At 34.4% G+C, this 26,061-nt stretch overlaps 1 protein-coding gene across 5 annotated transcripts in view; it reads left to right on the top strand.

Annotated features, from left to right (window-relative positions):
* The window catches only part of LOC126816564 (uncharacterized), a 124,044-nt gene that overhangs the window by 51,044 nt on the left and 46,939 nt on the right, over nucleotides 1–26,061 (top strand). For 3 of the 5 annotated variants that reach the window (XM_050543234.2, XM_050543235.2, XM_050543231.2), the window contains exons 3-4: nucleotides 2,006–2,093; nucleotides 15,541–15,830. The gene's annotated coding sequence lies outside the window, so the exon portion shown is untranslated. Of the gene's footprint in view, nucleotides 1–2,005; nucleotides 2,094–15,540; nucleotides 15,831–15,861; nucleotides 16,000–26,061 lie in introns of those variants that run through there. The other 2 variants (XM_050543233.2, XM_050543232.2) reach the window with 2 other exon arrangements.

Here is a 26,061-nt window from a genome sequence, read left to right as displayed (position 1 = left end):
ACCTTCTAACTTTCGTCAAATTTGTCATTTTGTCGATTTAAAAATCCATAATGTTAGAGAATCATCGTTTTATATTCTTTTAGTGATTATTTTGTCTGGTCAGTTCCATTTAATAGACAAGTGCGGGTCCTACTTAATATTATCCCTTCAGACGGCTATATGTCTTACGTGACCGCCATTCCAAAGATGGCGTCGGTTCCTGTTATCAGGAGATCCAATACGGTAAAATCCCTCCGTTCTATGTCTGACAGGTAATAAGCTGGGTTTAACAACACTTAACCCCTAACCAGTAAATTAATCAATGTCTCACTGCTTTGAGAAATCGTCAGACCTCACTATTCAACTTATATACAGAACTCTGAATTCTCTTTCAATGCTAAAATGGGGCTTTCCATGCTTAATTAAGCGAAGCGTCAAACTGTACTTTTCATTACTCACTTTTGACATTCCATGAAGACCAATGAAAGGGAATTTATTTGGAATAATTTGATCTTTAGCACGTCTGATTGTCGTCCATAGACACGGTTGACAATTGCAAATACAATCTGGACCTATAGTTGAGTAAAGACTGTCCTCATTGAGGGTATATTTGTTTAATAGGTTACGATTCACGGAATAGGTCTGTAGATATCATAAAGTCGGTGAAAGATTAATAATATTGACCTCATATTCTGTCATTTCAACCCTTTTCATGGTATAATATAAGAAGAATCGTTCAAGACAGTTACCGTTTGATCACGTCGGTCTTAAGTCACAAAATAGTTTACTTAACCAGAATCACTGAGAACCGCCTTTGGGTTAGATACTTTTGATTTGTCTTTTTTTTACACGGAAGGGGCCGGGCTGAACCTCTGGCCCAAACCATTTGAAACCCGTCCTTGAGCTAAAACCAAGATATCTTTTTACCCAATTTATCGCTGTGTTATCAATTGTGAAACTCCAAAGCCACAAATGTTCCGGGCATTAATTATCGATAATATTTTGTACCTCTGACCACTGTTATTCAAGCATTACAACGATTTAAACTTGAGAATAAATCTTGCGAAAAAAAGTTGGATTTTAAGCTCGCCATTGATTTATTGGCGATAAAATTTAAAAAGTATAGTTGGTGGAACATCAATACGATAATTAAAATACAACAAGTAAGGATATTCTATTGTCTTATCTTGCATAAAATTTGCCAATAAAAGCTGTTCAAAAACGAAATCGTAAATTAGGATTTGCTCTGATATGGTTTGGATGTGTAACAGAAATGGTGTTAAAACCTACAGAAAACCTAACAATCCTAATTTTGTTATTTCTGGAGCGAATTTTGCTCAGTGAGTTGGACGCTGGCTCACTATATATGACCAGGTAGCTTCCAGGCTTCGATTCCGGTGTTAGCCGAGAAAGTTGTAAAGTACCTCGGCATTTTTCATCGTGGTTTCACCTTGTCAGTGGTGCAGGACGAGGTTTTTCATCGTGGTTTCACCTTGTCAGTGGTGCAGGACGAAGGGCCTTGCAAGTGCACGCAAAATAGCCTTGACAGATGGAAACGCCGTTCTCCGGACCGACTGTCCATCTTAGCACTACACGGTCTATTGCCTTCTTCATTTACCCGGGTTGGTGCCGAAAAAAGTAGGGTGTTAAACCCCATTTCACTTTCGTTCAGTTCAATATTGAAAATAAATAAACAGTTTCTCAATACGTAAATATTTTTGGGGAATGTGTTGCCCTGTTTTTCGGTTTAATACTTTCCGTGAAGAGAACAGATTAAAGCATAGATCTGTAGTACAGACATCCTAAATGGTGGCAACTGCTACCAACATTTCAGCCTGAGAACTCAGGGCCTCGTTCATTCATATCTCCTCAAAGTCCACATAAATAACAACCAATCAAGTTCTACTTTATACCACTTAACATGCGTGCAGCGTGTTAGTCAAAATCTAACATGGGTTTAAACAGCTTTTAATATTAGGCCTATCTATTTAATTTTCTAAAGTAATTGTGTTTCCATTTTTTTCAGTTGAGTGTTGAATTAAATACAATAATGATTAAATTTGACGAGAGACACAACTCCTGGAAGCATTAAAAGACGAAAGCTGATATTGTAGGTAAGTAGTCTGTAATTTAATTTTTGTCTCCGTAGCCAAAAAATTGTAATCATTACGTAATTTGACGCATGGAACGTAATCCAATACCAATAATAAATACACTGTTTAAAATAATAACATGTCAAAATCAGCACTTCATAGACGTTTGACAGGCAAATTTAATTATCGTGATCACAAATGTTTGAGAGAAAAATACAGATAAAAAGAATCCAGAGTAAGCATTTTCAAAGATGGGTTTTTTTTAAATTTAAAGTAGCCTATTCCCCATTTTGTGGCACCATTATGAGAAGTTTCGACTAATTATAATATAACTTTATCGTTCAGTACAATTGTACAAAAAATTTTTATTTATTTATTGAACCACTGTTCGACTTCATCCAGTAAGACCCGTCAAGAGGCATTACATGTCACTCCAGACGTATTTCTCAAGGAATTATTATATTGGCCAGCAGAGCTCTTGTAAGCCCAATTTCCTGATTTCGAGAAGAGTTTCATTTGGAAGACAAGAAGCGTCAGTTCTTGAGTAAATAATGCTGTGTTTCTCCTGTTGTTAAGCCTTTATCATTGGGCTTTCTAGAAAGCGTTTGCCTTCTATTAGACATAATGTGCCAAATTAATAACAGCATGCCAGAAAATCCTTCCATTTTAGTGGAATCGTGCTTACTACCGTTTATTGATCTGTTGGGTTTTCTGCGCGTGCAATTTCCCGAACTTTATCTGACGACTGATGCCCAACGTTGCCTCCAGAGGATTTGCTGGTGTATCGATGGATGGAAAGTTGTCAATTTCAATCATAACGACGAGAATTGTTATTTTTCACTGGATGATGACCGCCAAAGATCACAATTTCGGAAATTGCTATTGACGACAAGGGTCATTTGTATTTTGGTTCCTACTTTATGAAAATAAACTGTCTGAGAAAGGTGGTCATTTTGCCTAGAAAACTTAATTTGGGAATATGTTTTCTCATCACCACAAAATATGGCGCAAATTAAAGATTTTCGATCTTAGGATATATATTTGTATGTTTAACGTGTTTACGGTTGCTGAAGGTCGGTAGTAAAAAATAATAATTTCTCAAGATGAAAATATAGGCTATACAATAAATGTCTACACTATGTCTCCATAGACCCGTGGCCATAACAATTTCTTATAAAGGAAAAACGTACAAAAATATTTTAGTAGTTAAAGAAACAAGCACTATAATCTTTGTCTATTACTGATAAAGAATTGGAAATCTATAGTTCCATATGTAGTAGCCCAGAGCCAAGGTGGGACTCCTCTAAGAGTCGATAAATATTCTGCCATTAATATAGATTATATCATGAAATTAGGTTATAATCATCATATAAAAGATAGCATACTTGTATAGCCATAGTTAACCACTCGACTCGACAAATAAGACGTGTAAATGTTGATAAAACTTGTCTCAGAACTGTTACAGCATCTGGAATGCCTGATATTACCTATCCAGAAAACCCGGCGGTGTTCATCCTATAGGCACTTTGATGAGCTATTTTGCCCCAAAAATAAATTTGTCGGTTTCATTATCTTTCATTGTAATTATTTTGTGTGGTGACAATCTGTATTCACGCCTGGTAAAGTCATTTTAGATATATAACCGATTTTGTGTTCCACTGTCGACACAACGAGCCAAATATGAAACTGAAATTAATAAACAAGCGGATGTCCGCTTAATCTTTCGAAACAAAAGATCAACACAATTGAATAGTTTATTTTGACCTAAATCAAAGAGGTTTAGCTCTTTAACAACACCATATAATATGACAGCTGTCTAGTCGTTCGGATGGGATGAAAAACCGAGGTCCCGTGTATACATTGGCGTGTACGTAAAAGATCCTTTGCCAGTTAGAATTCGATATAAGAGTACGCCATACTGCCGCTGCCTGGAGAAAATTTCCCTCATAGCACATTGTATGGCGTATGCCCGTCTTGATTAGCCCAGTCGGAGCAGAACAGTAGGACGTTAACCCCTTTTCATTTCATTTCATTTCATATCGATACATACATATCTTGACATGTTACTTTAGCTTTGACAGCGACACGAATCATCTGTATGTTCCTTTTCAAACCTCAAAACTATTAGTAATAGCGGAAACTGTTCCATCTAAAATAGTTTAATACATTGGGATTTCAGACAAATTTTAAAATCATGGTTGTAAGATCTAATTAAATACTGCCAGCTGTTCCACAGTATTATAGTTTAACATTGGAATGGGTTATCCATTAATCCAATCTGATAATAGGAACGTCACAGGACAAGAGTCTAACCATAAATCTTGGAATGCCCTAATAGGACATTTGTCATGTTACTCATGTATACTATATATCAGATAAGTTTTCAAACTGTTAAATACCGTGCATGCTACCAAAGGAGATAAACTCGTTGACTTAAGTCAAATTAAATTATTGAATTAGGTTGATCTAAACTTATATTTCGATTACTGCCAGAGCAAGTTTTTAGTATTAAATATTGATTTCGAACCATTATGCGGAATTCAACTTGTTTACTATAATTTAAGTTAATTTTGGGTGGTTAGCATGTTGTTGACGACAATAATACACATTCTGTTACAGAGTTTTCAGTGAAGAATCAGTCAACAAAACAAATCAACGTATAAAATCCAATAGAATCGACAATGCCTTTTTTTTAAAAAAAAAACAAATCAAAAGGATGTAATAATTTTAAATAATCGTGAACAGGGCATTTGTTTTAGGAATCTGCCCGGCGCAAGAAATGTTCAGCATACCTTAGAGTGGATCAGATGTATACAAAGGTGATCTCTCTAAATATGCTACCTTCTCTCAAACACTGAAATAGTACCAAAAGTTTGTTATTGTCTCTTGCCAACATCATCGGTATTGCCCTACTTGGGTATTTTTTTAGCACCCCCCCCCCCCCAACCCCCATACTTAAAAATAAATGCCCTTGTCGTGATTTTAGCATGCTACTAAGGCGATCGCATCGATTTATCGCGTTTTTGACAACCAAAAAAACCAGTTATAAATATGAAACATTATCATTAAAAAGAGCACAAGATGATGCTGTAAATGAGGTATCACACGTCTACCATCTTTATGGGAAGCAAACCTTGTTATACCATGATATACTACATCCTAATCAACACCAGTCATATATGATTTACCACATGGCATTGCTAATAACATATATCAACTTCTGTAACAATAGACTGCCGAAACAAAGGCATGTCTGAACGTTTACTGAGATCTAATAATACAGTTATAACGCTCGAGTTGAGCGCAGTGTAATTAAATTTATTTGGGTTGCGTTCTTTCAATTACATGTTTTACACCTGCCCCTAGAAATGATGATGAAGGAAGTATGGAGCTCTGTTTCTCATTACCATAAAGGTGTTTAACATTTTCGTTAGGAGATTATTTTGGTTTTAATGAGTTTAACACCTTGGATTTTCCGACGGTTTGGGTTTTTTTTATATTGATAAATGCTGGAGGTTGTTTTATCTTTTCATCCAAAGATAGTTCACGAGTCTTTGTATGTGTACTGAATTTCAGATGGTCATTGCCGTTACCAATATGATTAAATTACAGATCTATAATTCGTTTCGTTTTTTTTTTACTTTCGATAGCCTACACTCCATGAAGATCTGACCAGTGTGTACTTGGGGGTCGCGTCAGGGTCACTCAGGGGTCATACGAGCGGCTTTTGGCACTATGACGTCAGATATTGATTAATCAATCAGCGTTGATGTTTCTAGAGGTTTACCCACAGTTCCGTGCAGAGCACGCCAAAACCTCGCCGTAATAGACCATTTCACATTAACTAGAACACCTGTTATATAACAACTCTTCCAGATCCTAGTGTTGTGAAGACAAGTAAAACGAAATTTGGAACTCTAAAAAACGAAACGAAATAGGATCTGTGTTTTAATCTGACTGTGCCGTTACTTACACACGGTTTCAAATGATCATGTATCGTTACATATTGTGTACACCGGAAGTCCAAATATATGAAACAACTTTACGGTATTATAAATTAATAATGATTAATCTGTTTAGATTGCAATACTTGTACAGAAACTAGAATATTAGCCTTTTGTATAAGTTAAATAATATTTGTAAATATACGCTATGAAACGAAACATCACGATATTCTGCTTTTATTCTTTATTCTGTCTTTTGTCCCCTCCAAAAAAAGTAAAGGTATGATTTTTCAAAGTAGCGAATCAATTTAGAAATAGAAGTTAGAGACGGCTTTTCATGTGCAAAAGGGGTCTCTGATACCAACACAACGAGACCGCTTTTATTCAGCTGTGTGCGTTAATATTATCTGAAATCTGGAGAATTTCGTTATTTAAAATTTGAAATAGGAGCTGGTATTTCAACTTGTGATATACAGATTAAATAGATTTAATGAACAAAATCAAATATATTATTTGAAACTGCGTTTGGTAGTTTGATATTTTAATAAATTTGCATCAATGTTATGGAAGTTGGTTGGTGCAGAGATAAACAGTGACAATATGCGCAGTAATTGGTTTATCGCCAGTTGCAACTCATATGTACATATAATAGAATTAGAACCTTCGCCACTAGGTCTCCACTGTGCCGTACAATTTCCTTTTTAGGGCAACTAGTCACTTTTAGAGGATTGCAATATATTCAAAAGAACAGAATGCTAACAACTCAGCGGTTGTAACAAAAACCGAATTTATCTCTACTGTTGGCAAACCTTATGATATTAATTAAATATCCTTGATAAAAATTAATAATAATGATGACTGGGAATTTGATATTAATCTTCCGATGCGTGTTTTTCAGTTCCTTTGTATTACTTTTATTGAAAACTGATCGTGTGCCAGATATACCTACATCGTATATTAATATTACATATGCATAATTATATATGATTAATATGTTTCGTGATAGATAAGTAACGGACTTTCAGGCAGCTTAACTCTAATCCGACAGATGCGACAAAGATAGATCCTCTTTCACTAATTAACTATTGGTGAAAACTGAGAATTTTGTATTATAATTGCTGTATGTTCTGCTGCTCGTTTATCCTTTTAGTGAATATAACCATGGTAGGATTGTCTGTAAATTTGTTGTTAAGCCGATCATGCTAGAATCCAGTTCGTATTACGTTCTTGTAATCTCTTGCTCTTAATGTTTCATGTTTTCATTATTGCTCCTAAACGTAGAAATTGTTGCTATCTTGAGTGTTAATTCCTTGACGATACCCAGTGGAAAATGGATAGTTCGAAATAATATTGCCATAATAGGAATATTAGAAATTAGTGCACCCTTATTCTCGACTAGCGATTTTGTAATTCTTGTTCTTTTTAAAATATATTTCCACGGCAATCGGAGAGCCCCTGAATACTATTCAAAACCATATCCAAACTTTCGAGAAAATACATTTGTTGCCAACAGACACGTTGCGAGCTACGAATTTGAAACCCCATTTAATTTCAAATCTATTTAATTTATTGTGAGCTTACTATCTATCAGAATACAATATTATTTTCCTGGCACATAAGAAAAAATCATACTAGATAACCCAATTTAGATGGAGGTAAATTTTAAAATCTTTTATTTGAAAAATTGTTTACTCAAATGGGCTTCATTCACTGGGTGCCAGAATATCTGAATAATGTTCCAGATCATAAACTAATTCAGACAAAAAGTTCAGATAACAAAATATGTAGTCTATATACTGGCTGACATTTTCTTAATGTTTCTATATGAAATTTGTTATAGTAATGGCGTGATGTAGATATTGACCTTTCTTGGTGTTTGTTAGAAGTCACGAGGTGTAAAAGAAAAGCTATTAGCTGTTGAAGTGACCTTAAGGCAATCCAATCTACGGAAAGTGTTTTAGAAGCAACCCGAAACCTCTTCTTAATAACAATTAGTTGGATATGTTTTCCACCCTACTCCACAGTAATTGTTCCCAATAATTGCACCAGTGTTTCTGTTGAAAGCACACAAGTAAATTTTAACATTGATTTTACCAGCGGGGTTTTCTAATCCTCAACTCAGATGATGACGTTAGCCATTTTAATTTTCTGCTTGCTTCATGGTTGATTACACATAAAGACCCTTAAACTATTCCGGATAAACTGGGTCACAATTGTGATGTTCATTCAATCTGCAATTAGGTTTCCTACAGAACCTCTTTTCTTTACTGTCAAAACATGAAAATCCCATCTATTGAATGCGGTCTTTCAGTGTATAGATGGAGGCCACAAGGCTAAAAATCATTAGATGTTTTGTGCATTATCGAATGACTTGGTAGGTGGTTGCACTGAGAATCATGCTGAAAGCCCCCTGTGATTACAGATTGAGTAGCTCCTCAACTGTCACGTTTATTTGAAAGAAGAATGGCGAGTTGTGAAATCCCAGTTACCGTTGCACAAATTAACTTCTTCGTGTTCGCTGTTATTAGAAATAAAAGAAATAGAGGAGGAATGGAATCGACAGTTTACTTAGGTCATTTTCTGTGGTTAACGTGCGGAATTCGAGAGGGTGGGTATGGTGCAGGTTTAAAATGGCTTCTCTGCTAACTCTGAATTCGATCTTTCTTTTACAATTTCTTTTTTGTCTATTCAAATTTTCCGCACCACAAGTGAGGACCGGGATAGAAAAATCCCGATGACTTTTCTCGGCCCATGCCGAAATTCGAAACATGGATATTTTCGTTATAAGGTCATTGTCCTATCCACACAATCACAGTTTAAGGTTTTGAAACTAACTTATGTCGAATATATTCTTGTTTGCTGTGCCTGTTGAATTGTACCATGTATGGTTAATCGTTTCTGCTTGTAAAAGGGTTCGTTCCCTTCCAAAGTCATTCGGCAGTCCAATAAATTTCTAGTATAGAGATATGTTCTGCCATCAAACAAGTGAAACAGAATTCGTCATAGACTATTATCTTGCAGATATATTATAAAGTATGGTTGTTTCATATAGGGATTTTTTTTTCTTTTGTTAGTGTTTTACGCAGCAGAAAGTGCTTAGCCTACAGCGTTTATGGGACTATACGTGTGTCGGATCTATAAACTTGGCGGAAAACCTCGTATATTTTATACTTTGCCTCTCAGCGTTATACACATTTATTTTCACATCCATAAACTTTCTTTTAAATTTGTAAAAGGTTATTATTTGTTATATCAAGAAGCACAATTTGTTTTTCTCTTATTATGTGCTGAATTCAATAGCCTCCCATGTGGATGAACGTTTATTGAAAAGCTAGTTAATTTGGCAATCGCTCGCTATCTCGTTTTACCGTGGTGAGAAAATTACTTATCGGGTTAAGACGGGTAGGGAATATTGGTGCTGTTCGCCATGGGAACCGATGATACATGGGTAGTTACACTCAGGCCATTTCAATTGTTGTTTGAATACAGGGAGGCGTCATGTAATCGATTATGATCTAAATGGTTTGTAAGCCGTTCAATATCCATCGCCTTTTACCTGTTACGTGGGTTAATGGTAGTCGGTATCAGTGTGTATAAGATCATTATTTCAAGAAAAACCTATACCCCTGGTGCTATTGACTATCGGTAAAATTCACAACCTAAAAGCTATGGGGATACTTTCAAGGAGCTCTATTCTTGACAGATGGATTTTCTCCGCTGTAAGAAGCACAAAAGTATAGTTTTTCGTTTTTTTTGTGAACTCTCTTAATCTAACACTTTTCAGAATATATTTCAAAATGTAACACACTTAACTTAAGGGGGTTATTGATTAAAAAGCGACTCTTACCCCGTCCATGCATTAGGGCTTTATTCAGCTGCAATATTCATTAGCACTTTCATTTAAAGCCTTTCCTGGTTTCAGTTTGATACCAACGAATGCGTTAATTTCGAGTAAAAATCCTAGACACTGGCAATGCACCTTCCTCTTCATCTTCATAAATCTTGATCTTAATATTGTTTATATGAAATATATTGGGATTAAACAGCTTCGCCTCGTTCACCATCTGGTATATATAAGAAATTCATGTTTGTAATATCATCTTATTTTTCTCCTGATAAACTGTCGCTGTGTGTTCTGCAAGTGTTCACATTATTACCCATTTGGCATGCAGTTATTTAATTTGTACCAATCTAAATAAATCTCCATTTTATTACACTAATACATCAAAGACATAGCGGGATATTTTATGCACTAGCAATGATGCAAAATACGCCAGAAGTTGCTAGGCTGGAAACCATCGTCATATCTATATAATCACTCTCGTCGACTTCAGCAAATTGTACGAATAGCAGGAAATTATTGAGAATGGGTTCAAGCCAAAAATCATATTGACCCGGTGACGGGCCATTTTAACGCATGTTTATTATATGTCATGCGCTGTTAATCGTTCATTCGTCCATTACTTAAGCTTTCCTTCATTCATTCACCCAATTGTCAATCAGCGAAAGCTTCCAGAAAGTTTACCAGCTTTGGCTGTATCTATATGCCAAACTCAGACAGTCGCCTTCCTGCATTCAACTACCTCATAAATTCTTTCTTCTGTTCAGCCATCCAAACACTGGAACATAAATTGGCCTAGAAAGATAAAAAAAATCTCAACAACTCTATAGGGATATTGGTTTAAATCGGACGACTAAACACAGCCTACTGATCGGAAGTGCGGACAAAAGTTATAGCTGTAATGTTGAATGGCGAACTTTGTCTGGTCGTATGGAAATTTCCTATATTTGTATATTAATAAACAATCGTCTTATCATAATAAAATAAAATAGGCATCAACAACATCTCTACAATCAACGCTACGTTAATTCAAAAATAAAGATGGGGCGAGATCGACGCGGGAAGATTCTTATCATCGCAACAGTATATACAGATACACTATCTAAATTAGCCTGCCTAAAGTCTGTGTATTTCCCTGAAGACGTAGAAGTTACAGACGGTTCAGCTAGAAAGGAAAATTTAATAGCTTACAGATGATGTATATGAAGATACCGTGGTACCATAGAGTATTAATAAACGGCACCATATCTTCTAGAATAACATCTTCCTATACATTTTATGATTCCTGTTTCTATTGCCTTTTCTTAATTCTTGGACTGTTGTAAGGTGGGATTGACAGCTCCTGGACAAAAATGGATCCCCCGTGAATTGCCAGGAATGAGAAATTTCGTCTCAATTATACATGTGCTGCAGTAAATTTCTTAATATCTCAAGTGAACAGATTTATATACGGCTGTATGAATTATTCATAGTTTGGCGTTAAATTTCTCTCTCTAGATAGCTTTATTATAGTTTTAGATCACGATCTTCAGTTAATCAGGTTGAATTTGTATAATGCGGAAAGTCTTGAACCTCAAAGGTAACATTACCTAAATGTTGTTCCTGCAATATGTAATGTAAAAACTAAGAGCGGTGTAAAGATAAGGACAATATAACCACATACATTGTCAAAGTAGTGTATAAAACGTATTTAAAACTATGTTTAATCTCTTGAAGAATGTATTTAATACGTTTTAGACAATGAATGACATGGAGTCTAACGTCCTAATGAAGATAGACGTTTTAGACAGACGCCCTTCTTCGTTCAACATATACCCCGAAATATACCTCTCTTGCTAATGGTCAGTTCCCGAATTTTATAATTGAGAGTGTGGACATAAAAATAATAGGCATCATAGAATAGAAATTTGAAATTTAATATGGATACGATCATGCCAATTATACTAGGACATTGTTACAGTCGCCTGGACCAGTCTCCATATAAAAGAACAGGTAAAGAAACGAGTAGTGTGGGGCCCACTCGAAAACTGGTGCCGACTTTCTGCTTAGAGGAGGAAAGTAGATTTCTGAGATAGCCTACTTGTACACAATTGACCGGTTTATAGAATGGTGTCACAAAGTTATCCGTGACTGGGGTTGCCAGGGCAGTAACAGTAAAATAATGACCATCTACGGTTGCCGGGAAAGTTTCGCTATTAAGAAGGTTTATAGCCCTGCTAATTGCCAGGGTTTTGTCTCGAACGTATTTCTCTCTGTAATTAAGACAATTCAAACAAAAATGTAGATCAGGTATATATGCACTCTCCGGCGCATGCCCAATGCCCACCGAAGTCGGCGTTTTTTTAAGCCGATCTGTTCAGATAGTCATAAAAATCCCTTCTCGAAGAAAGGCAGCGGGCTGCGTTTTTGTATCTGGCTTTAGTGCCCAGCTTTGCATTCAGGCGCGAAATTTAAGCTGGCTTTAAGATTGCCGGAGTTTTTAAAACCAGTTTAAAACTGCGTGTTATGCAATCTCAGAGACGTCACCTAAATGTTAGACAAATATGAAAATTAAAAAAAAAACAAACAAGAAGCCGGTGTTTTTAGCCGCGGTTTCGAGTGGAAAAGGTGAATTTATTTCCATTTTGGACATTAATCTCAGACTAGTGATTTTTCTTTTTTATTGTCGCTTTGTCTTATAAAATAATATAGCTGGCCGCATGTATATAACAGTGCGGCTAGTTTATAATCATAGACTACATGACTCAAGTTTCATTCTTAATAAGTATAGATGCGACAAGTAATTCATTGTTAAATTTCATGTAAATGATTTAGCGGAAAACTTCTTGATACAGGAAAGAGCGGGTGATGATGTATGTAAATATTTCCTGTACGAGTGACCTACTCTATGAATATGAATATTTTGAACCTCAATGGCATTTAGCTTTACATTAATATTAGGATAAGATATGCAACTTTCAAATGTCGCCTGTAATTGACTCAGTATTAACATGTAAATGATTATGTAAACAAATGAACAATTCTTCTTCATGATTGTTGACTTATTGTTATTGTTATGACTATCGTTATGATGTTACACGTGTTTTCGCTTTCTGTACAAAAAATGACACTGACTGACACTTCAAAATGTGCACTTCATATGCAACGTCAGGAAAATTCTTCCTTTTGTCCCTGACGTTAACTTTAATTAATTTGACCGGTCGTTCGATTAATTTCCTGATCTTTAAATCTGTCTTAAAACATCCCCCGTCCATTAAATGCCAACTTTTCTTTTAATTCATATTCTCTTCTAATCATTCTAATCTTACTTAGTTTACCGTAATAACCAACTCTTGATTACCTCTTATAACCACCATGCTTTCTAACCAGAAAAACAATTACACATTATTTTCTTTAGTTTTTTATTCATTAATAATTACATCAAAAATCGATAGTTTTGGGGGGTTTTTTTACTAACATGTTGTAAATGTTATAGAATTGTTTTGGTATAATTAACATTTATACAGGACATTAAAATACGTAGTGTATGTCATTTTGTAATTTTCTTCTTCAAGAAAGACATTGATTTCAGGGGCGGATCCTATTAATTCATACTAAATATTGACGTCAAATGGAGTATTGGATTTCTCTTTTTATAAAGCTCAGTGTGTATGCATGCCTACGTAATATGAAGACGATGATGGCATCATGCATTGTCAACTGTCAAATTTCCTTTACAGGTACTTGGCAAACCCCCTCCTGCAAAAATTCCTTGATCCGCCCCTGGGTTTGTTCTGTTTTGATTTTTTTTTACTCTGCTTTAATATTTCAAAGACGTCTGATTTTTTCTTTTCCAAAAGTAGATTATTAATGAATTAAAGATAACAGAAGCAGTTTGAGAGAGAGACAGGTGGATATTTCAATAACTCCCTTGCGCGCATAGATCATTAATCTCAAAATGACCCGTGCAATGTATTGATGCTATTTTAACCCCCTTAGTATTCCTATATTTATGACAGGGGAGAGTAGTATTTTCTGTAATGACTTAACAACTGTAATATTGTGGTATTTTATGCCACGGAGAACCGAAACTATGCAAATAGGAATATTATCCATCATATCGGTTCACATAGCACGACATCATTTATAAGAGAAAGACAGATTTATAGCTCATTATCCTATTATATCATTAAAAGGTGCCACCTGTGTGTACTTTAGTATCATTCTCGTGTTTCTATTTCCAATACCGCTCTGGGATGATTACCCAGCTTAGATCAGATATGATGGACCCGGTCATAGCCCAAAAGAATAATATACGGAGTATAGCTAATAATGTTAATTCTATATTTTATAGTCTCGGTTAGTTTGTTTAAAATACCCTTATCCGTGTATATAATGAGAATGGCAGTATAATTAAAGACAGAAATGGGATGAGAGATTAACTTCTGGTCAACACAATACTTCAGTCACTTTGCCATTTATATATATTTTTATGGTAATGCGTTAGTTGGGGAAATGGGGTTACTTTTGCCAGATAGAGACATTTCCTAATCAGGGGTCTTTACTTGCAATTTCGTCTCTTTCGAACTATTAGACGCACTTTCTTTGCCCTTTGCGCAAATGGGAATAATACCTGGAAAATCCACATTAAGACAATCGAACTAGAGGTATACTACTTGTGAAACAACAATCTTAGCCACACAATCACAACGATCCCGAAAGCATTGAAGAATGAAATTAAGAAGATATCGGAGTGATGATTCTGTTGATTTAAAACTGCGGCCCTCCTTAATAAATCAAACCAATTACAAAGATAGATATCTCTTGACCAAAGTATACATGTAGCATTAAGTTTTAATTGTTGGCTACATCTACACCACAGCTTCTTCCGTAAGCACCTGGTGCCATCACTCCAATCCACTCGACTCGACTCCACTCACGCGTCTTTTCTTAATGTATGTTTTTCAGTTTAAAACATGGGTATAACGGCTACTTACAAGTCTGATTGTCATGTAGTCTTTCTCCGGCGGAAGAAAGACAGTAGGCGATGATCACTGTATCTTTTAAGAGGGTTTGCGATATAAGAATGACTATTGTTTATTTAATTAGATCACTTAAACTTAAATCGCCAAGTCAAGATTTACACTTAACACTGAACATTTATGCTGTAAAGATCTATCCCGTGGTTGGATTGTCCCGTCAAAACTTTACTTAGGACAAATAAGTACAATGCAAGGGAATGTTTGCCTGTCACCGGTGTTTCCACCTACTCTTGTACGAATTCCAACTGATGACGAGAAACGCCTGTTGGGTTGTCTAGGAAAGTACTGATAGAATTTGAAGAAAAACGGCCGAAAACTCAGATGTCCAGGCAATATCTTCTCCCTGGCTTTGCACACAAAATCATAGAAATAATTTAATTTTTCTACGATATGGTCTCAAAATGACCTAGGTTGGGGATGAGGGGCTGTTACCGCACCCTTTCCAAATAAAACACACCGTAATAAATATTGAAAGGTTTTTGTTTCGAAACCAACAAACTCCCAAAACGTTGTCAATAATTTATAGGGATTAAGTGTTTTCTATAAAAGTAAAATGGGTCGATGATTCAATAATTATCGTTATTTGACACAACTACCCAAAATCAATTTACCGTTGACCTAATAATGTTTATTTGACTAGTTACCATTTGACTTTATTTCAGAAAACTCAAGTAGACTACCAATGGTTCTTAGTTTTTAGTGGATGATTTCTGAACGAAGCACGAAAGGGTGAATCATACCTACTAAGTACCAAGTTCCGCTAAGCTTTTCAGAAACAAGCTATAGAAAATTGAATGAGTTACTGAAAGTGAGCGGTGTTCGATACACGATTCTAATAGCTTGTCTCCCTTGTACGGTTGATATTACTCTGGCTCGAGAGCGGTTCGTGTATAGTAGCGCGCGACAGCTGATGGTGGTGCCATTATTCGATATTTGGATTACAAGACAAAAGGTTCGTACATTTTACCATACCATTTGAGAGATGTGTGTTCATTGTCGGACTTCTTATAGAAATTTGTGCCAGACATACATGGTTTGGAAGTAACAGTTTATCCTTTTCTTCTATTTGACAGCACGCACACGATTATCTCGTGCAAGCTAACAGATAGCGTTTTATAAAGGTATAGTTATATAGTTTGAGTAGTTTGGGGAATAACGGTTTCTCTGACAGCAAACAAAGCGGTGAAGTTATTGGGGCTTATTGTTATATTTTTAGAATTCACGTTCAATAATTGATTGAGATGTTCTGACAACTAGTTAGAATATTAACAAGACTTAACAGTCTGCATGTCAACTCTGTACGTCAGTAATTGAAATAATGCTATAATGTTTTTTCACGGTTGAAATTGTTATTGGTGTGATAACCTTCCATTCATCATGTACCCTATAATATGAAATACTTGACAATCATTATGGACCATATAATCACTTCGCTTATCGTTGTAGAAAATAATAAGTTTATATTAACAGCATTGTTGTTCAGAAGATAAGGTTTACTGGTAGAGTTCTATTATCTCCGCCAGTAGTGCTACAGTGTTTCAAAATTTAAAGGGATGTTCAGAAGTAAATTAAGATTGCCAGTTCTCATTATTGTATTTGGGTAACTTTGGTTCTATGCTTTGTGAACTGTTTGGTCAAGATAATGAATAGGGCTTTAGATATGACATTAATATTTTTTTAATGAATTATTGTCTAAGATGCACATTCACTGGACAATGAAAGAATTTTGATTGATACTACAATTTATTCAGATTGCTTATAGCATCATTGTGAAACTTCAGAATTTGTACACTAATTATTTCTTGATTAAAAATGAAGTTTGATTTGATTTTGAATGGATTTTCTTGGCAACAGCTTAATCTACTTTACATGTTTGTATTTTTAATGTGTATATGATTGTAGACCTAAAGCTATAGTAGACAGAACACTTGAATTTTAAAATCTACCAAAAAACTGAAAGCTTAGATATATTTACTGTAAAATAAACTTTAGAATTTATATTTTTTAATTTGAATATTTAGTCAGTAAGCATGCTGATAAAATATAAATTTAGCGAATTATGTTATTGGAATATAATTTTAGCATTAATAAATAAGTCCACTTGAAAGTTAATCCATACAAACTATTTTAAAATCCTTTTCTTGGTATGATCAAGGTTTAAAAGTTATTAATCTTTATATAAGTGAGTGAATTTAGTATTTATATATTATTGAAACACTAAGCCATGCTCAAAATGCTCCATTTTTTAGAAATCAATCAACCACATGCATTTGAAGTGACATGATATAATAATCAGAAAACTTAATGTAATGATCGATAAAATTCTAATGATTAAATGGTATAATTGGCAAATCAAGGTTGAAAAATGAACATTCAAATGGAAGAAAACACATCAAATTGATGTCAAGAGATGTCTAGGACTCTTATTATGTTATTTGATACAGCTCTGTTCAAATTTGATGATTGCATTAATGTTTGCACTCCATCCCATCAACTAATCACTTCAACTCCATGATTCAAGTATGAATATTAAATATTTATGGGTTATTTGCCAGTGTTATACAAATCAATTACAGAACTTGAATTTATTCCATAAACTTTATGTATAGTTTGATGAATATAATAAATACCAAATATGAATTTATAACCCAAATCATTTATGTTCATCAAATACACTATTAATAAAATCATTAACACAATATAATTTACAATCACCCTATGTATACAATATTTTATAGATAATAATAATATATGCAATATTAATAATTCATCTGAATTATCTGAAGAAATTGAATATTCAATAATATTTTATTGGTAATTGGGAAAATGTATGCCTCTTAATGTTGTAATATGGAGAAGAGTAGACTTTTGAAATGTTTCTTAAAAATACTATTTCAGAATTAAGTTGTGATATCAAATTATTATAAATTAGTCAGAAATTGGTTTGTCACGCCAGGTTCCGAAAGCTTGTACAGGGTTAAGTTTTTGGTGCTGTAAAGAGTGTGTGGCTATTTGTAAATGTACATGTTGTAATATGGAGAAGATTATGGCTGAGTGTTGTGGTATTTATTTCATGCAGAATTTGCATTTGCATCTAATGTCATTTACTCAGACATTTAATTTTGAAACTAAGTTAATGTTTAATTCATGTTCCTGTTCTCTTTACACCAGATGAAAATAATGTCAGTAATTTTGCAAGTCCAGGTACATTAAAGTGATTATTATTATTATTATTATCAGAAATGATGGATTACATGTGTACCAGAAGATACTTTTAATGTAGAAAGCAGAATTACAGGAACTTCAGGAAGATATATAAATAAGATAGTGGGTGTTAATTCTAGAAGGGTTTAGTTGTAAATTCTCACCTTAAGTCAAAGGTTAAGATGTAACCAGTCAAGTTTCTTGTTTTGAAGTGTTAGAGTAATGAGTTTTCAGGATAACTAACATATTATTAATGTAGTTGCCCACCTAAAGTCATTTGTTCAATGATACTAGCATTCCCAATGACTAAACCTGGGTTAAAAAAAACATATGTTTGAAGATAAAGCCAAGGTGTAACAGAAAAATTTTTGATAAATATTCGACACATGAAAACACTTAAATACATGAAAATGGTGAGAAATTTTCTGCTATGATCGGCTGACAACCAATCACCAACATCCCTTCCTATGTTAAAAAAGGCCCCTGTGGATTGTTCAAATTTACCCTGTAAGGTGAACCTCACTAATAGCTCTGAACATTTCAATTAGAACTGACATTACTACATTTGTGATAAAGCCTCTGCACAGTTCAAGTTCTCTCCCCACTGCATGGTTTACATAATACAAATGTGGAAATGACCGGTTCTTGATACCACAACTCTTTATAATCAAATTCAGTTTACCATGACCGTTATTAAATGTATTGTCAAACTATCATGATTTGTACATTAGAATTCCGTTAGAAGCAACAAGACTAGAAAATTAGAATTTAATGAGCAATGGTTGCATTTCGTTTTAATTTAATCTCTTAACCAGAGAATGATCAAAGAATAATTTTATTGCCATTTCCTATCAGTGAAGGGTTTTCTGTAATTTCCAAACACTGAAAAAAATATATTGATTGACAAAATATGAACTGGTCGATTGATTACGGCTCGTTTTCAGCAACATCATCATGATGACAATAGATTTCTCCACTTTATATCATCTGAGGTTTCATTATATTTTTAATCCAATGGCATGGTCTCGATTTTTTTTCTGTCGATACTGTCTCTGCTTGGACCACAACAGATATTAGTCTGGACGAATCCTTGCTACACCACTGCACCCATTGCATTTACTTTTTGCAAGTACCTTATATATGTTACTCTTGTGGTTTGCGTAACTTAAAAAGCACAAAGAGGTATTGGCAATTCAGAGGTCCACACATACCCATAAGAAACAATTCTGATTCAAAGTAATTTGACTAGTTGTGTATTCAGAATTGATGCCATGTTTCTTCATCCTCTATTCATCCAATGTTTATCTTGAATTTTGTAGTCAAATCTGATTAAATCTCAAATTTCTTTTTTTTTTATTCTTAGGATTCAGATTAAATAAACAGCAACCAAATTCTTTTGTCTCTGTGTTATGTTTAGTTTTCAAAGCTTTATGCCTCTGCCTTTTTATGTGTGAGTTTATTACTATTATTACCAGGAAATATGTAAACAAATTGCCACATTTAATGATTATATTTAGCTGATATTAGCCTCTAAAAGCAGTCCTCATGTAAATGTATACACATATAAGAGCTATATTGATCTAATATAAAAGGTGAAATAAGCAATAATAGCATGTGAATAATGGCTTACTTGACTGTATCCATAGTATTGAATAAATAAAATGAATTATTAGAATAGCCTATATTTTATACAGTGATTTCACAAAACAATAATGATTGAATGCATTTTATATGATATTGATATATATTCCTTGTAAAAGATAATTAATTGTACAATCAATATGTATTTTTTTGGTTTAATTGGTATTATATAGACAATCAAATGGAAATATACACTGAGAGTAATTTGAAATAATACTGTTAAATTGGTTTATTAACAGAAATTTAAAATCATTTAAAGGGAAATTCTTATCAATGATCAAGTTAACCTTAGGGAATTTATTTGAATTTAGTTAAATTAATTTTTATCTCATTAGATTTTTTTTCAGTTTTATCTCCAAAGAAGGGTGAATACCTAATTGTCAATTCTGTCCAGTCAAAACTAAAAAAAAATGAACATAAAGGCCTCTTCTGGATTATGTAAGCCTGTTACACATTTTGGTTGATCACTTCTAACAGCTCAATAAAATCAAAGAAAATAATATCTTTGCATTTGATTTGGATATTTAAATACACCTGTATCAAGGTGTAAATTGTGCACTCTTTGACTGCTTTCTTTAGGAATCCTGATAGTAAGGATTTTAGCTTACATTGAGTTACTAACAATAATTTCTCCCTATGTTTTAGTCACCATGGAGCTTTGGAATAATTTCATGTACTACAGTAAGGCACTGGTATAAAATAACAAAAGTAATGATTTTTCTCAGCTTGCATTTTATTAATCTAAGTCAAACAATTCCCTAGACTGTCATTTTTCATTCTACATAATGTAATGACATTTTGTGTTAAAAGTATTGGTAACATTTGAAATTCTATCTATTTATGTAGGGCTTGCTGTTGTCAAAAATTAACATAACATATAAAATCCATTATGAAATTAAATAACCATTGTTCGAAATGTGATGGACCACCAGAGAACCTGTAATAGATGATATCTTGGTATTAAAAATATTAATGTTCCCATCCACCAAGTTTTAACATTTATTATCATCTAAAAATCTAATATTACATGCAACTGAGATTATTGTGGACTTTTTACTGTGCTTTTTTTTTTATCAGAATTAGGAAATGCCATTAAATTTAAAGTGAACAGTTGATGTTTATGAGCACAGAATAAATAAATGCCTTAAAATTTACATTGTGATTAAACAAATGAGATAAAAGAAATAAATGATTTGGTACTTTTTTATCTATTTTTTAAATATGTCTTCAATCAAGCATACCTTGACATTTTTGACAGTACACTGCACCATGGTTGGACAACTTTTTCAGCGATGTCAGTGTTCTTGCAATGCATTTGAACACCATATTTGTACAAGTTGATGCTATAATTGTTGTAGAGTTACTACACTTAAATGTATTTTTTGTGTTCAATAATTAACTTTTAATCTGCTAAAATTCTGACATTTGGTTCAACAGTAGCTGAAATTCCTGTGTTTTTAGTTTTTTGTATAATATACAATCGCACAAGACAAGCAAATACTACATGAGAATTAAAAAGTTTAAAATCCCCATAATGCACCACAAAATAAAGTCCTGCACACCTGCCATTTGATTAGTCTTTAAGATCATGTGACCTGAACACCCACTTCAAAGAAAATAAGTACCCCCCCCCACCCAACCCTCCATAACTTATAAGCATAATTGATATCTGATATTAATCAATCAGGAAATATATCTTCATAGTGAATAGGTTTAATATTGTACATGATTAGGTTGTTACGAATTGGATAGGGCATATGTGACTGTGACAGCTACATAATTAATGTTTCTAGTCGAAAATATGTAAATATGCTTGGTTATCAAAATTCAATATTGTAAAATGACAGCTGTATAATGTTGATAAATAGTGATTTACATTTTTTTTCTTTATCTATCAAAGAATGAATTTTATTTTATATGAAAAAAAAGACAATAAGTCATATGGAATATAGTAGATAAAATTACCAGATGTGTTGAACAATAAAATTATTATACAGTCAGATTCATGTACCTAAGTCCCAGTCCAGGACATTTTCATACCTATTTGATTTGATCAGTTCTTACTCATCTCCTAATAGCAAGGCTTCATGAAATGCACGAATACATTCTATGTGAGGTTTTTTGATTTTATTTTTTTGCTTGCTCTCATTTCATTATCTCAGATAGCCTTAGAGGCAAGAGCGGACAAGAGGAAATACTTGGAAGTTGTGTTGGTGACATACATTATTGTAATGTAATAAGTTTGGTGAGGATAAAACTTGCGTGAAATATCTTTAAACAAAAGTAACTTCAACATTGTCAAAATTCTCAAATTGTGTAAATAATACTGAATTTTAAAACACTAGAAGCATATTTGCTCGTTTATAATACCTGATACCACTCAGGCCCGGCCGCAAGTATTCTTTTCTCCAGGTTATTGCGGCCCCTGGACCCTTGCCTATAAGGACCTAGGATGGAAGCCCCCCCAATCAAGAATTGCTTCCGCCGGCCCCGCCACTTCTCATTTATTTATCCATTTCAGTTGAACTTTTCATTCAGGGCAATGGTATAAATTGAATAATTTCAAAATTCCTTTCAAAGTGTAATTTGCCATATACCTTTCAGCAACTGTTTGGCCAATAGAGAATAATCTTTCTTTCTTTTGACCTGATCATGGTAAATGTTTATGTGAAAAAGTTCGTGAACTTCTCACAAGTATTGTATTAAACTGTAGTGAAAACATAGAAAGGTGAGCTATCTAATTAATTTAGATGTGTTAAGCAGATTGAGATAGTATTTAGTAGATACATTAAGATACTATAACTAGACAGAAGAGTGGCCTTTAATGAACATGATCAGCTGATCAGATCAATCTAACTTCCATTTGTTAATGTTTAACTAGTTCTTGTGTCTGTATTTTCATCTCAAGGTAAAAATATGGGGTTTAAAGTCTTGTCAATGCAATGTGGTTGTCATTTTAAGACTAACTTATAACTTTTATTTTTTTTATGATTAAAGATGCATTATGTAAGATTTAGGACAGTTCTTGCTATAATACATGTAGTTCGAAATGAGAAATGAACATATTGAAAATTTCATGCAATATACTTCATTCAAGTTACTGTTTGAAGTTTTGACAAGATAGTCTTGATTGTTAAGTACCATTGCTAAGATATGAAGTCTTGATTATCCATTGTTAAATTATTAAATGACACTGGTGTTTTAATCCATTCAATATCTTGGCCATCCTATAGTCTATAGAGTTGATGTGAATAAATGTCTAAATAATTAATTAAATAGCATTTGGAGCTAGAATAAATGCCTGTAGTAGACAGATTTTGCATAATGCATATTTAAGTAATATTTAGGAATATTTTGTATAGCACTTATATGGTGGTTGTTTTCATGGGTCGACTAAGTTTCTTGACTAATCAAAATAGCTGATACATCATGGGGGGTTGGATGGCTGAATGGTTAGCGTGCGCGCGCTTTATCATAAAGTCTGTTATTGAGTCGACTGGCATGGTTTCGAATCCCCGGTTGTATGTGACAAGGAGTAGGGTCGCCTGTCCAACCTCGTGGGTTTTCTTCGGGTCCTCCGGTTTCCTCCCACTGCTAAAGACCGCTACGCGCAAGCGAATTATTGAAATAAAATTAAACCATATGTTAGTCCCGATATGACCTAGTTTGTGTCGAGTGGACGTTAAACCCCATTTCTCTTTCTCTGATACATCATCCTCTGATGTTTTTTTTTCATATCTGTACTTCTCTGTAGGTTTAACCTATAACCTTTATGCATGGCACTGATTAAGCTTTTCGGATATCTATAGTTTGTTTCAATCCAAACAGCATTGGGAGAGAAATAGTGAGTTGAAATATTGTAACAAAATATGCAGGTTACAAGGTCTAGACTCCTAGGGAAAGTTTGTTTATATGTTTAGCAGCTTTAGCCTAAGTCGACATAGGAAGTTTATCCAATGGAAGACAATTAATTAGAAGCGTGATTTTACCATACGAAGTATAGCGATTGTTAATAAGCTATATAACCAGGCTTGTGATCATTGATTCTGGAATATGGGTTTATGAGTACAATGCAAGAATATTGCCGGGGGTTGGGAAGGCCTAGTGGTCTAGAGTGTCGCACTTCGATCTCTAGCTGGCCGGTCACCTTTGGCTTGCCATCGTGGTTTCGATCCCTAGTGTGAGCATATGTTGCTCGGAGATAGGGGCGTCTTCTCCACCTCATGGGTTTACTCTGGGTACTTTGGTTTCCTCCCCCAGGAAAGACCCCTGCGCATGGCCTAAGAGAATAAAAAAAGAAAATAAGACAACCTGTTTATGATATCACCATCGGTGGAAGTGGACGTAAGAACAACAACATATTGCCCGAACAGCCTAGTTTCCCTCATCATCTCAAGACGAGGGGTTGCTATTAACTAGCTAACGTATGAAATATATTTACTGTGGTTATAGAATTGAATTTAGGCTTCCAATGGCTGGCAACTGTTTTTGCTAGCCAGTGAACAGTTAAAACAATTGGTGCATGATGATAAGGTTCAATTGAGGGAGTTCATTACTCTTCTTCAAATTTTGACTGCCAAGACTCTTTTATGAGTTTTACCGATTTCAACACAAAATCTCTAGACAAATTTTGTATACTTCACCATTGTTTAATGCATAGCTCAAATATTGATGATATTTGCTTGAAATCTGTCTTTTTGTTCATGTAATTGGTGAGTTACATGCTCATGTATGTTCTATATATTGATTTATTGCATCAAAGAAAAGTTGCGTTTATACAACAAAGAAATAGAATATATCTTCTAATTTTATTACATGTAGCATTATCCTTTATGTCATGGAAAATTGTGTGCAGGAATTATTAGTCCGATGTATGAAAAAATGTGTAACACCCTTGCCAACTATATATGCAGATAAGCAGTGGAAAGACAGTATGTCTCATAAACACTTGATCTAGCTCACCAATATATTCTATTCGCTTGCCATACCAATTCTGGGTCTTGCCATGATAAAATTCCAGAAGTTGAACCGACTTACACTATTAAAGTTAGTACTACTCCAGTTTGGGCTATACTATATACTGGAAAACACCGAAAAACACCCCGGAAAAACCCGGACAACAACTGGAAAACTACCGGAAGACACCATGTTATACTGAATACCGGAAAACACCGGAAAAACACCGGAAAAACACTAAATACCGGAAACCACCCTAAATAGGTAACCCGGAGAAGGGCTATACTATAAACTGGAAACTAACCCTAACCCTAACCCAGGCACACAGAGGACCAGGCTCCTGGTTACCTATTTAGGGTGCCAGTCTCCAGATTACCTATTTAGTGTGTTTTCCGGTATTTAGTGTGTTTTCCGGTATTTAGTGTTTTTCCAGTGTTTTCCGAGTGTTTTCCGGTATTCAGTATAAAATGGTGTTTTCCGGTGTTTTCCGGTATATAGTATTGCCGCTCCAGTTTTGCAGTTAGATTCCAACCAGTAACTTTAAGTAATTTCCAAGTCAACACTAGTTCTCCATTATGGAACAGGCAGTGGTGGGTGTTGTACATGAGGCAGGGTATGTTAACTCTTTCCAGAACACATAATACTGCTTCCAATTTGAGGTGTGGGTGGCAGTTGCCGGTCTTTTTTCAGTGTTCATTTTGCACACTATTGAATTGTACTTTCTACATTTGTGTAAATTGGTCCTATAAATTCTGAATCGGTGGTGAATATTTTAACATTAAAGATATGTTCCCGTGTACAAACTGGGTGATTTGATGATGTATTTGGACTAAAAACATATTCAAACTAATTAATCTATCAAAATTTTGCTTCAAATCCTTCTCAAAACACTGTTTACGCGAGGGAATACCCCCACTGTAAAAAAATCTATTAAAAGAGGCCATGTTTGTGTCACGTGACTTCGCTGACGAACTACCTAGCAACGGGTGCAAAGTCAGAGGAGAATTCATTGCATACACAAAACGACGTTGTCTTAAATCGCTTTCCATTTATCATAAATAGCGAAGCCTAATTAAATTCTCGGATTAAACACTGCCCACATCTTTTTCCGTGATTTTTATCTCAGAAAGTGTTGTACGTCTAACTCTTCATAAAGTTTATCAACATGTACATCAAGCGCTCAATCACCGTGTGCAACCTTTGGCGTCACACTAGCAGACATTCCTAATCGTCAGGCTCCCGATTAGGGAAACCCTTACATTTTTGTCCTGTATGCGCTCCATGGGTGTTTTTCAGGGAATCCCGTATTTTTCTAGTAAGATTGGATATTTCTACTTTCCATATATACCAAAATTGCCATACTTTTATAGGAAATAACCACC

This window comes from Patella vulgata, chromosome 3, assembly GCF_932274485.2.
Source record: "Patella vulgata chromosome 3, xgPatVulg1.2, whole genome shotgun sequence".
NCBI classification, from domain to species: Eukaryota; Metazoa; Mollusca; class Gastropoda; family Patellidae; genus Patella; species Patella vulgata.
This window is presented reverse-complemented; position numbering and strand designations above follow the sequence as displayed.